At 37.7% G+C, this 14,155-nt stretch overlaps 2 long non-coding RNA genes across 4 annotated transcripts in view; one reads left to right on the forward strand and one right to left on the reverse strand.

Annotated features, from left to right (window-relative positions):
• The window catches only part of LOC144576829 (uncharacterized), a 741,704-nt gene that overhangs the window by 180,481 nt on the left and 547,068 nt on the right, over positions 1-14,155 (forward strand). The gene's annotated exons all lie outside the window — the stretch shown is intronic.
• On the reverse strand, positions 1,567-9,636 carry LOC118154675 (uncharacterized). The gene is made up of 2 exons (XR_004744879.3): positions 9,265-9,636; positions 1,567-5,010 (listed from the first exon to the last, which is right to left on the reverse strand). It is a non-coding gene; the product is annotated as an uncharacterized LOC118154675 (long non-coding RNA).

The following is a 14,155-nucleotide window of genomic DNA, read 5'->3' on the forward strand; positions in this document are numbered from 1 at the left end:
TACCTCTGTACATGTCCCTAAGGACCATGGATCAGGTGGCCAGCCCAATCCTTCTGTTTTAACTTGGGGACTGTGTACATGGCTTACCTTATCTTCGACTCTCACAAACTCCTGCCTTTCCCCTGCCTCTGCTGGGCTCTGGATGCCCAACAAGGGCTTGGACAAAATCTAGCCATGATCTGGGTTTGGCCATTAGGAAGTCCTTGATCATTTTCTTTAATGTATTACTTCCAAATATCTATTTGGTACCAAATTCCATCTTGATTACTTAATTCTGCTCTTTAGATGATCTCCCTTCATCTCTGCTGATTTATTTTGCTTATAAGAAGATTCTAAGATCATTCATCTTGTCCTAATGGTGAGAAATCTTCTGCTCATAGTATTAGCAATATTTTGTTGATTCTGACTGTCACTCTCTGGCACATAATTTTTATAAAGATTGCTTTACAGGATGTCTCAGTCTGTTTTATGTTGCTATAACAGAATAATACAGACTTGGTAATTTATAAAGAAATAATTTTTTTTCTTAACAATTTTTTTTTCTCTCATTCTGAGAACTGAGAAGTCCAATATCAAGGTGCTGGCCTCTGGTAAAGGCCTTTTTGTTGTGTCATCTCATGGGGGAAGACAGAAGGGCCAAAGAGCATGTGAGAGAGCAAGAGAGAGCTGAATTCACTTTCATCAGGAACCCACTCCTGAGATAATTAACCCACTTCTGTGATCATAATATTACTCCCTTCACGAGGGCTCTGCCTTTTAAAGGTTCTACCTCTCAACACTATTGATTAGGGATTAAGTTTCCAACACATGTACTTTGGGGGACACATTCAAAGCACCAGAGGGCCTGGTCTAATGATTAGGAGAATCATTGACCAATGGGTAGAACAGACTGAAACGCTTTTGGCAAAACTGCCCGGGTCTGTGCCAAAATGTCTAGAGAGGAGAGACCAAAGATCTTGCCAAAGCCCTTAGTCCCACTGCTGGCCCATGAATTCTGCTAGTTAAAGGGTTCAGCCAGCTTTAATTAAAAGCTTGATTCTATAGTTAGTTGCTTGATATCTATGCTATTTCTTACCCATTTGAATTCTGCAGACTTCCGTAACCTATTACCAAGCGCTATTTAATACAGGTTGAGCATCTCTTATCTGAAATGCTTGGGAGCAGAAGCGTTTCCATTTTGATTTTTTTGGGGGGAATTTGAAATATTTGCATTATACTTATTGGTTGAGCATCCATAATCTGAAAATCCTAAACGCTCCAATGAGCCTTTTTTAAAGCAATCATGTTGGTGTTCAGAATGTTTTTTAATTTTGGAGCATTTTGGATTTCTGATTTTCAGATTAAGCATACTCAACCTGAATATACACTTCAGCAAATCCTTGTCAAAGTCCAATAAATATGCTGGCTTAGCTCTCTAAACTGTAATTTCCTGTCATGCAGAAGCTTCCTGATAACAATTAGTAAACTGTGGTCATGCTGTCTGTGCCCCTTGGGATCTGAATAGATTTTCATTCCATGCAGAGAAGTGGACAGGTCGAATGCTTAAAAGAAAATACATACCCACACTCCAGTAAAAACAAGCCAACATTTATTTCAGGGTCATTCCATCAGGCAAAAAGGCTGCCTTTTAGCTGCTTCGATGCTTTGTGAAACCTTTCAAGCTAGGAAGAGAGTGATTCTGGTTTGTGTGGCTAAAACACTAGAGAGGATGATTGGTTTCATTAGTCAGAGAGGAGTGATAATATGCTGCAATACTTCTCCAGTTATTGGGCACTTTATGCTAATAACTCATGATGGCTTGAGTGTTTAGGTATATATTTCAAACTCAGTGTAAAATACCATGCCATTAAGAATTTAAACACATTCTAATTTAATTATGGCCAAGAGCTGGTTCAAGCAATCTTGTGTTTTTGTTGGCTAGTTTTAGTATTGCAAATTTCAAATACAGAAAGATTTATTTTCTTTTACTCTTTGCTGTATTTAGTCTGGATTGTTAGAAACCTTAATCATTTAAAAGAGCACAGATTTGGAAAATGAAGTGTAATTGAAGTTATGGAAAATTGTATTTTTCTTCAATACTATTTTGTTTTCCATTTAGAAATGTGCCAAATTTTTCCTGCCCATCATAGATTGATTACTCACATGTTCTTTTTACCTTCTTTTTGTCCTTAAATGACTTTTCCATTCTTTGAGCAGCTACACTGTTGTCACGAAATTTTTCTGCCACAGCCTAAAGTGAAAAAAAACCCTACCAGTTGAAAAATATATCAAAGAGATTATCATTTAATCACCATCCAACTCAACTTGGGATATAACAAATTGAGATGATTTCCTGGGTCCTGACTTCCGGGGGCTCCTGTATAGTGACTTAGCCAGGCTACTGTGAGGGGGCTGTGGGGGAAGAGTTGGCACAGGACAACTGGTAGTAAATAATATCTGGGCTTATGTATAAATTAAGACTACCTTGTCCTATGGTTCCAGAAGCCTTCAAGACACTCTTCATACTAACTCCTTTTGGTTTTCTTTGATAATCAATTTAACTAGCTTATATAAAAATATTTTTACAAATAAAATGAGGGCAAGAAAGGGGTTCCTGTTGTGGGATTTCCCTTAAATCTGAACACCCTGAATCGCTTAACCTGGACTCTTCAACTTCTAGGTATTAACTTGGTTATCAAAGGCATTTGGGGAACTGATGAATGGTATGCATTTAATGCCTATGCTTAGTTTATATTCCTGATGGCAGCTTTTTAGGGTCAATCCTCAGTTCTCTGCTATCTCTAGCATGGAGACCTTGTGATCTCCAAATGCAGTAGGCAATAGGCTCCTTAAATGTAAATCTTGGGTCTTTGAGTTCTCTGTGACTTTAAATTGGTAGCAAGCAGTGAAATGATGGATCCCTAGGGTGGGACAGTATGTCCCAATAATTTTGTATTATGTTATTTAATTTTGAAAAAAAAAATAGAATATTTAACTTGGAAAAAGTACAAGCACGTCAATCTGGTTTTCTTATACAAACTACAAAATGAGAAAAATAATTGGTTGGTTGAAATATGAAGATAAAAAATTGTAAAGATTTAGATACAGCTTTAGGGATAGAATGGAATTATCTTCTTAATTAGCCTATGAATTAGCTTCATAATTATATAATATGTGTAAGTTATAGATATACATATATATGTATCTGTATATATATAATGTATAGAGGCCATTTTATCCTCCAGGTTTTTTAGTTAGCCATTTATAAATGTTTTTTCCATGTGGCTTCAGAAGGCTTCATGTGTTATATGTCTAATAGATGAGAGCTATCCCATTGAGTTGCTATAGAATAATTTTCTTGAACTTTATGCCCTGTTCAATTTTTGGTGTGAGATTTTTGAGTAAAGGGTAATAGACAGAATGATAACTCTTGCTTTAATGGCCTTATTGACCAAAAAGCTGGCCCAAATTTACATGACAATCAGCATAGAGAAGTGAACCAATTTTCAATTTGACTTTACCAGCACATTCCCTCCTAGAAGCCACTTTCAAAATATTACCTCCCACATTGCACACTCCCCTTACCACAAACACCCACAGCCATTTCCTGAGGCTTGTCTCTATAGGACACCAAAACATTTAAGGGAAAAGTAAAATGCTCCAAATGCTTCCCAGATGTCTGAATGTGTGGCATAATTTGGCATCAAAATGATTGGAGTTTTCATTTTCCAACTAGATGGTTTGGTAACATGCAAATGCAACCTTAATCTAGTAAGTAAGTTTCTTTTGTTTTTCTCAAGTAGACAAATTCATAAAGTATTTAATGAACACAAACTATGCACCAGGTACAGTAGCAGGGATTAGAAAGCTTTAGTAAGTATGGGCCCATAATGAAGTGTATGCTTTCATGAAAAGTATGCATACTGCATGTATGGTACAAATATAGTAAATATTCATGCTTTTAAACAAGAAGATTGTATTTGTTATACACCTCTTTAAATTGATAAGTTTAGTATATTAGATTCTGGGCAATGTATCAATTATCTATCAAAATATTTTTCACATGTCAGAGGACAGAAAATGGAGACAAGGCAGGAAGAAGTCCAAGATTGTGAGAAGAGGGCAAGACAGAAATGTGCTACCCTGTTCTCAGTGGCTCATCTTCCACCCTCCAGGCTGTAAGAATGTTGAGTTGTCCTGCTGGTGTGGACTCATCTCAAGGAGATACAAAAAATAAAAAATTGTTCTCATCACCTCCCCTCGTCAGGATTGTTGTTCTGATGTCTGGTTATTCCAATCATACAATCTTGGTGTAAGAGGCAGACTTAGAATCTATCAATGAATATGTATCCAGTGCTACTCTGATCAAAGCATTTCTTTGCTAGAGAATACCCATGTGTCCAACTCCAACACACGCTATAGGTACGTGGCTAATTAGAAAGCTCTAGCGCACTGGTCCTTGATCTTTTTGGCACCAGGAACTGGTTTTGTGGAAGACAGTTTTCCATGGACTGGGATCGGGGGACAGAGTTTTAGAATGAAAGTGTTCCACCTCAGATCATCAGGCATTAGTTACATTCATATAAGGAGCACACAGCCTCAATCCTTCACATGCACAGTTCACTGTAGGGTTTGCACTCCTGTGAGAATCTAATGCCACTGCTGATCTGACAGGAGGCGGAGCTCAGGTGGTAATTCTTCCTCAGCTGCTGCTCACCTCCTTTTGTGCGGCCCAGTTCCTAACAGGCCTTGGACCCATATTGGTCTGAAGCTTGAGGGTTGATGACCCCTGGTCTAGAGGGAATAATCTGACTTGATTATAGGACCTCCAAGTGATGAGAGGCTTTAAGCTTAGTCTGTCACACTCCTTTTCAGGGTGAAAAATCAGAGACTCGAAGGAAGAAAGTAATTGGTTCAAGGTGACCACAACTGTTGATGTCAGGGCGACAAACAAAAAACATAGTCCTCCCATCTGTTGGTCTCCTGGATGCTTGTTTTCTTTTCCACCACTTGATGCTCCGTGTTCACTCCCTAGTGAGGAAGAGGCATAAATGGGAAGAAGTGAATGATTATGTGGAACTAATTTTATCTATTAAGCAACCTCTATTTCCCAGATTCCACTTCTGTGGTAGATGGCAAAGATGGCCCCAGGTCTTTACTCCGTCGTGTATCCATATGATTTACTATGCAACTCTGTGGCTTTTCTTATCAAGAGGCAGTATCCATTGCCAACAGCTTGAATTTAGGCTGGCCTTGAGACTGGCTTTGACTCATGGAGATTACCAAAGTCTCACTGTGCCACTTCTGAGCCTAAGCCTCAAGAGGCTTGAATGCTTCTGCCCTCTCTTGGAAATGTGCCAACATCTTGAGATTAAGCCTAGGTAAACACACAGCTCAGTCTCCCTTGTCATCCCAGACCGCAGCTATCCTAGACCAGCCACTCCACAGCCCATCTGCCACCTGACTGCAGTCTTATGAGTGAGTCCAAAAGTCAGCCATGTCTGCCCTAGGTCAGCTACACCACCCAGCTGGGCAATAATAAATGCTACTGTTTTTATCCAGTGAGTTTTGGAGTTTTTTTTTTTCTCAACAATAACAACAGATACAACTATAATGGTGTCTAGTCATGTGATCTTGATTTTGGTACATATTTTTCAAGTCTCTGCATTCTGAAGGGTAGAAAAAGTGTCTGGCACACATTTATCCTGGCTCAGCTGGATTTATGCAGCTTTCAAAAACTGTGGCACCAACATAGGTGTTGTCCTGGTGTGGTATCTCTCAGAGAGAGGCTCCTAGGAGGATGGGGTTAGCAGCTAGAGGGCTATAATGAAGCCAGGGGTCATGCAGCTTCTGGTACTCTGGTTCACTGAGTCTTTGCTTATGGGATCCCCCATGGACTTCAAAGGTTTGTCCTACTTAATACTCAGATGCAGACTGCTAGGGACTGAATTGTATCCCTCGACACCCTCAATTACATATTGAAGCTTTAATGTGATGGTATTTGGACATGGGCCTTTGGGAGGTGATTAGCTTTAGGTGAGGTCATGAAGGTGGGGCCCTCATGGTGGGATTAGTGCCCTTAAAAGAAGAGACACCAGAAAGCTTGCTGTCTCTTTCTTCCGTATGAGGACAGAGTGAGAAGGCAGCCCTCTGGAAGCCAAGAAGAGAGCCCCCACCAGGATCAGACCATGCTGGCACCCTGATCCCAGACTTCCAGTCTGCAGAACTGTGAGAAAATAAACGTCTTTTACTTAAGCCACCAGTCTATGGCATTTTGTTATGGCAGCCCAAGCAAACTAATACATAGCTGTTTCTAGTTAGACAGATGTTTGGCATTGCTTCAGGGGAAAATAATCTGAATGGGCAAATGCATTTTTGATCCAAAATGTTTTCAAAATGTGAAGAGTTAGCCCATATGTGCTTGTGGCTGTCCCGGGGAGTAGTTTCTGGGCAAAGGGAGAAATTTCATGAGGGGCCAGAAGAAGCTTCCTTCTCTTCCATGCCAGGAAAGCACATGTTTCTTTTTGGAAAGAGGGTGACAGAAATCTACATGCAAGTCACTGGCCCATGGAGATTTATGAAAAGCATATAACCCCCTCTTTTAGCTGTAAACTGACTATAGTAAGCAACCCCCCTGCTAGTATGTGATTGTCTTCCTTCTTTCAGATACTGGTAGCCTCTGTTGAATTTGTGATTGAAAATTGCAATAAGTAAAGTCTTCACAAAGTCAAATGAATGAGAAGCAAAATGCAAAAAAGAGGAAAAGTGATGACTAGGACTTGTGCCAAGCAGAATTCCCAGTACCCACTCAATTGGCGGGTCTTAAGGCATAAATATTAGGCATAGACAATTGTGCCCCACTGAGACTTCCTCCATTTCCTGAAAACCAATTATTCTGTTAAACAATTCTAAATTTCTCATGTGTGACTTGGGGAGTCGGGTTTTATGACCACACAACTGCAGGTTGAGCAGTTTTTCTGTACATGCCAGATCACAAATATTTTCAGCTTTCCTAGCTATGAATGCAATAATAGCTCAATTCTACAGTCATCTCATGAAAGCAGCCATATACGATGCTTGAATGAATGAGTGTGGCCATGTTCCTAAAACACACCTACAAGACGTGACAGGCTAGATTTGGCCTGTGGGCTGTGTGTTTGCCAAGGCTTGCTCTACTGAGGTAAAGGAATCAATGGCCACAAGGTGCTTTAAGCAGTGCCTATAACATGGTGATCTCTTCTGAACTGTTCGCTATTGGTTTTCCTTGCCTGGCATGGAGCAAGACAGCAGGGGCTGTGCACTAAGAAGAGTGGGTTAGGAAGGAGGAAATTTAAGACTCAGTCAAATAAATATAAGAACAGGGGTAAATTGGGTGGAGGCACATGTAGCCCCAGAACTTGGTAGAGAAGTAATTTAAAGAATGTAATTCTCTTGTGGTGCCAGGAAATTAACATGTCATGTCCCATCATGAAATAAGCTATCCTCCCTTTCTCTTCCATGTTAGCTTTATGAACTAACCGTTTATAGACATTCTGCATGCATAAACTCCCCTGATACCCTGTACTCCACTGTATCCAGCAGAATTATGAGTCTATCATTGTGACAAGACAAAGCAAACAGAGCTTTAAATCTCAAGGCATATCATCTTGCATGACCCAGATTGTGTCCACACTGATGTTGTGTCCAAAATTCTTACATGATTTACAAATCTTTTCACTCCATTCTGGTTGCATTGGCTCAATTCTGGATGCATTGCTATATAGCTTTGTGCAGGTGTGTGAAAACATTTGAGCATGATGAATTGTTTCTTCAAGAGCCAAAAGGTAAATGATGAAAGAATTGAATAGAAAACATGTTAACAAGATATTTTATATTAGCTCTAAGGAGCTAGATCAATTACTATGACATGTTACATGTTCAGAAGTCAGGAAACTCTGAATTATGGTTCCCAGTATGAAAATAACTCAGCCCCTTTGCACATGCAATATTTTATATGACTGTATATGGTGTTAACTTTAATGCTTTAACATCTATGCTTAATGTGGCAACTATAAATTTGAATTTCTTGACTTTAGAGGTTATAACATTTAACCATACAGCTGCATTGACATACTTACTTCATTCAAATATTTCTTGGGATAACAGTATGAAAAATAACTCTCCTATATGTATGAACCTGGTCTTTTTAATTAACATGAAGGATAAAAAAGAGTGTGGTCTTGTCAGTGTTTAGGTCTGTGGACCTCTCTAGATCATTTGAACTAAGTGGCTTGTGACTGAACAACTTTCACTTCCTGGTGGTTTCTACATCAAATCATATCTTGAGGAAGAAGGATTTCCTGAACTTTGTTGTGTTATTTATTTTAGGAAGTTTGATCATCCTAGAGGTTATATGAAAAATGTAAGACATGTGAAGAGCTTAATTCCAGGTTGCAATATTTACACTATAATAACCACGAATAGAATCCCCTTCATTTTAAAATCCAACAGGAGAGTCAGTTAGGAGATTTATAAATTATAAAATTCTGCATGGCTGAGGTATAACAATTTTTTCTCATTAAGAAAACTGATATTGTGGCTAAGTGTGGTAGCTCAGACCTATAATTCTACCACTTTGGGAGGCTGAGATGAAGGATCCCATGAGCCGAGGAGTTTGAGAAAAGCCTGGGAAACATGGTGAGACTTGTTTTTCTCTGTCTCTCTGTCTCTGTCTCTGTCTGTCTGTCTGTCTTTCTCTCTCTCTCTCTTTAAAGAAACTGGTATCAGGGGCACTTGTTTCTTCTAGATATATTTCTTTGCTACCATGTGCACATTGTTTTATGCAAGAACTTTCTTTAGTTTTAGGAAAATCCATCTCTCTTTTCCTCATTCCCACTATTCAGGGATACAGCTTTCCCTGGTTTTAGCAAATAGGGTGTGAGACAGCTGTTCGGACCACTCTTGGCAAGAAGCCGGAAGAGCCAGGAGGGAGTCTGTACTCTTAAACCACTTTGCTATTATAACTACTCCCAAGTTTCTTGTTCTTGAGCCAGGTACTCACCCTCTCCACACAAACCTACATGTAGGTACAGTCAGTATGGATCTTATTTCATAAGATCAGGTGTACAGGAAATTTGGTTTTCTTTATTTTCTTTAAATTGATTAAATTTTAACTCCCAGCACCCATTCTACCAGGCTGTATTATATGCTGCTCACAAGAGCCATATTTTAAGTATAAGGATATAGAACAGTTGAAAGCAAAATAATGAAAGGTGATATTGACATAGTTTGAATATATGTACCTACCAAATCTCATGTTGAGTTGCGATTCCCAGCGTTGGAGGTGGGGCCTGATGGGAAGTCTTGGGGTCGTGGGGGAAGATCCTTCATGGCTTGGTTTGGTGCTGTTCTCATGATATTTGGTTGTTTAAGTTTGTAGCACCTTTCCCCCACTCTCTTGCTCCTGCTGTCACCCTGTAAAGAGCTTGCTCCCACTTCACTTTCTGCCATGAGTAAAAGCTCCCTAAGGCCCCCCAGAAGCTGAGCAGATGCCAGCCCATGCTTTCTGTAAGCCTGCAGACCTATGAGCCAATTAAACCTCCTTCCTTCCTTCCTTCCCTCCTTCCTTCCTTCCTTCCTTCCTTCCTTCCTTCCTTCCTTCCTTCCTTCCTCTTTCTCTCTGTTTCTCTTCCTCCCTCCCTCCCTTCTTCCCTCCCTCCTTCCCTCCCCCCTCCCTCCCTCCCTCCCTCCCTCCCTCCCTCCCTTCCTTCCTTCCTTCCTTCCTTCCTTCCTTCCTTCCTTCCTTCCTTCCTTCCTTCCTTCCTCTCTCTATCTGTCTCTCTATCTCTCTCTTTCAATAGAGTCCTGCTCTGTTGCCCAGGCTGGAGTGCAATGTGCGATCTCAGCTCACTGCAACCTCTGCCTCCCATGTTCAAGTGGTTTTCCTGCCTCAGCCTCCCAAGTAGCTGGGATTACGGGCACATGCCATCACACCTGGCTAACTTTTGTATTTTTAGTAGAGATTGGGTTTCGCCATGTTCACTAGGCTGGTATTGAACTCCTGACCTCAAGTGATCCATCCTTCTCTGCCTCCCAAACTGCTGGGATTTGCAGCATCCTGGATGAGACTGAAGACTATTATTCTAAGTGAAGTGAGTCAGGAATGGAAAACCAAACATCCTGTCTTCTCACTGATAGGTGGGAGCTAAGCTATGAGGATGCAAAGGCATAAGCATTATACATGGACTTTGGGGACTTGGGGGAGATAGGGGGGGGGGGCGGCGAGGAATAAAAGTCTACAAATATGGTGCAGTGTATACTGCGCAGTTGATGGGTGCACCAAAATCTCACAAATCACCGCTAAAAAACGTACTCATGTAACCAAATAGTACCCGTATCCCAATAACTTATGGAAAAAAAAGTAAAATAAAAAATGTAATACTAAATTTTTATGACCCTAATAGTAAAAATCAAAATATATAAAGTGAAGTAAAAGGAGTTATTGGCAAATCCACAATTACAATTGATTTGTTAGAACAAATAGCCAAATCTATTAGAATAAGCAATTATTCTAATACAACTGCGGTTAGAATTTTGACACAACTGTTAGAATCCGTAGACAAACAATAAATAAGGATGTAGAAGAGTTTATCAACATTGTCTACCAACTTGACTCAATTGACATGTATAAAATTCTTCACTCAGCAACTGTGTAAGATAGATTACTTTCAAGTACACACAGAACATTTATTTAGCAAATACTGACCACATGCTGGGTAATAAAATAAGTGTCAACAAATATCTAAAGATTAAAATCGTGCATAGTTTATTCTCCAACCATAGTGAAATCAAGCTAGAAATAAATGCAAAATGATTACTAGAAAATGCTCAAATGTAAATGGAAATTAAGCAATACACTTTCAAGTAAATCCATGGGTCAAGAGAAGAGATCACAATAAAACTTAAAAACTTTTTTTCACTGAATGATAATGAAAACATAACATAGTAAAACTTCTGGGATAAATCTAAATAAGTGATTTGAGGGAAATCTATGGCTTTACATGAACATGTCTAAGAGGAAAGGCTGAAAATCAAAGGTGTTACTTTACATTTCAGGAGGTTAAAAACAGAAGAGAAAATTAAAAGGAAGGAAAATGGAAGGAAATGATAAAGAAAAAAATCAATGAGATACAAAACAAATATATAATAGAGAGAATCAACAAACCAAAAGTTGTTTTTCAAAGTATTCTAATGAAATTGAGAAAACTCTAGAAAACTAATAAAGCAAGCAAACACAAATGACCAATATCAAGAATGAAGAAAGGAATTAGCGTAGAGGTCCTGTAGATATTCAATGTGTAATGAGAGGGAATTATGAACAAATAACGCCATAAATTAAAAAATTTGACAAGATGAACAAATTCCTAGAAAAATTTAACAAAGCTGAAAGAAAAAAGTAGACAATCTGCATTTTCTAGTTTAATTTTAACAATTGAATGTGTGATGAAAATTCCCCCAAAGACAATGAAGGGCTCAGACGACTTCAGGACTAATTCTTTTCTAAATATCTAAGAAAGAATTCACACCAACCTTTCACACACTCTTTTACAAAATAGGAAAAGAGACATCACTTCCCAACTTGTTTTATGAAGATGAAGATAGAATAATTTATATGCCAAAACTTGATAAATGTATTATTAAAAATTCAAAATCACAGATCAACATTTTTTATGAACAGAGATACAAAAATTCTAAATAAAATACTAAGGAATGCAGTATGATTAATATATATAAACTGTGCATACACACACACACACACACACACACACACACACACAGCACTACTGCTGTCAAGTTGAATTTATTCCAAGAATATAGGCTAGTTTAAAAAAATTAATGTGATTCATAATAGTAGAATAAAAGAAAAAAGCTTATATCAACTTCATAAAATTCAGTACTCATTCATGATTAAAAATACTTTTAGCCAACTAAAAACTGAGGGAAATTTCTTTCTTTTTTTTTTTTTTTTTTGAGGAAGGGAGGAAGAGGGGAGGGAGGGAGGGAGGGAGGGAAGGGAAGGAAGGAATTCAAGCAATGAGAGAGACATTGCAGACCTGGATCTAGAGGTTTACAAGTTGATTTCTTTTTTTTTTTTTTGAGTGAAGGAAAGAAGAAAAAAATGAGTAAAGGAGAAGAAGAAAGAGGAAGAGAAAGAGGGAGAGTGAGTGGAAATATTGCTTTATTCTTAAAAAAGAATGGGTATTAATAATGGCCAATCAATGTTTCATTTAAACCTCTGAGTACGTGTGATGTGGTATTGACTAGAATGTTTATTTTGTGTATTTGAAGTGGAGAGCTCTATAAATATTTATTAAGTTTACTTGTTCCAGATCTGAGTTCGAGTCCTTGATATCCTTATTAATTTTCTGTCTCATTGTGTCTAAGTCTCTATGTATCTGGGTGTTAGGATCATTAGCTCTTGTTGTTGCATTGATCCTTTTACCACTATATCTTTGTTGCTTTAAAATCTATTTTATCCGATACGAGAATTGCAACTCCTTCTTTTTATTTATTTATTTATTTATTTATTTATTTATTTATTTATTTATTTTTGCTCTCCATTTGGTTGGTAAATCTTTCTCCATCCCTTTGTTTTTTTTTGCCAATCAGTTTGAGCTTATGAGGTTGCTCAGGTTAGCCTTGAACTCATGACCTCGCCTTTGCAAGCACCATGACCTCCGGCGGGAGCCACTTTGGACCCCGGAAATTTCTTAATCTAAAAGGTATCTGTAGAAAATCTAGAGCAACATCATATTTAATCATAAAATATTAAGTGTCTTCTCCTGAGGTAGGGAATGAAATAGGTTGATTACCATTACTTCTCCTATATAACATTGTACTGAAGAGCTAGCCAGTGGAATAAGGAAAGGAATGAAATAAAAGATATACGGATTGGAATGGAAGAGATTAAAATATTTTTTTGATGAAAATATTATTCAGTTTGTAGAATATTTGAAAAAATATTATCAATCAGAGAATTTTGCAAAGTCATTGAATGAATGTAAGGTCAGTATGCAAAGTGTTTCTATAAATTAGCAAGAAACATTAAAAAATCACTTTAAAATAATACCATTTTCACATGAAAACTATTAAATATCTAGAAATAATGCAAGATATGTATAACCCCAACAAAGAAAACTATAGATGATTATTGAAATAAATTATACAAGAACTAAATAATGGAGAAATATACCATGTTCACGGATTAAAAGACTTAAAATTATAACAATTTCAATTGATTTATAGATCAATTCAATGCAATCCCAATGAAAAATCTCAGCAGGTTTTTCTTTTCATGAAAATTGACAAGCTATGTCTAAAATTTATATAGAAATTCAGAGACAAGAATAAGATCAATAATCTTGAAGAATAACAAAGCTAAGAGATTTATAATACCAGATATCAGATTTTACTATAAAGCAAAATGAATTAAAATGTGATAATGGTGGCACAAGCACAAAGCGTACAACAGAATAAGAAATACAAATATAGACTCTCACATATGTGATCACCTGATGGATAATACAGGCATCATTGCATTGCAGGGGTGAAAGGAATGCTTTTTTAATAAATGTGTTCATTTCTAACCACCAAGGGAAAAAAATAAATCTTTACCTCTATTTAACACCTATACAAAATGTCAAATTCAGAGGGAACAGTAACCTAAACATAAAAGCTAAGACAATAAAGCTGTTCGAAGATAACATTTGAGAATGTCTTCAAAATCTTAGGGTTAGGGAAAATGTCCTAAACAGAACACAAAAAGCATATGTTTTGGCATGTAAATTATTCCATCTTCATCTTCATAAAACAAGATGGGAAGTGATATCTCTTTTCCTATAAAATGTATGATTTATAAATTGCACTACATTAAAATTAAGAACTTCTGCTCATCAAAAACTTTAGTAAGGAAGTAAAAAGGCAAGCCAAAGGATAGATATATATGCAATACAAACAACAGAGAAAGGATTCATGTCTAGATTTAAAAACAACAGAAACACAAACAGCTCTTGCCTTAGCCTGCTTGCCTGCTTGGGTTGCCAGCACAATACACCATAGACCGCATGCCTTAAATAGCAGAAATTTATTTTCTCACAGTTTTGGAGGCTGAGAAGTACAAAATCAAGGTCTGGTGGGA

Source organism: Callithrix jacchus, chromosome 6 (genome assembly GCF_049354715.1).
Source record: "Callithrix jacchus isolate 240 chromosome 6, calJac240_pri, whole genome shotgun sequence".
In the NCBI taxonomy this organism is placed as follows: Eukaryota; Metazoa; Chordata; class Mammalia; order Primates; family Cebidae; genus Callithrix; species Callithrix jacchus.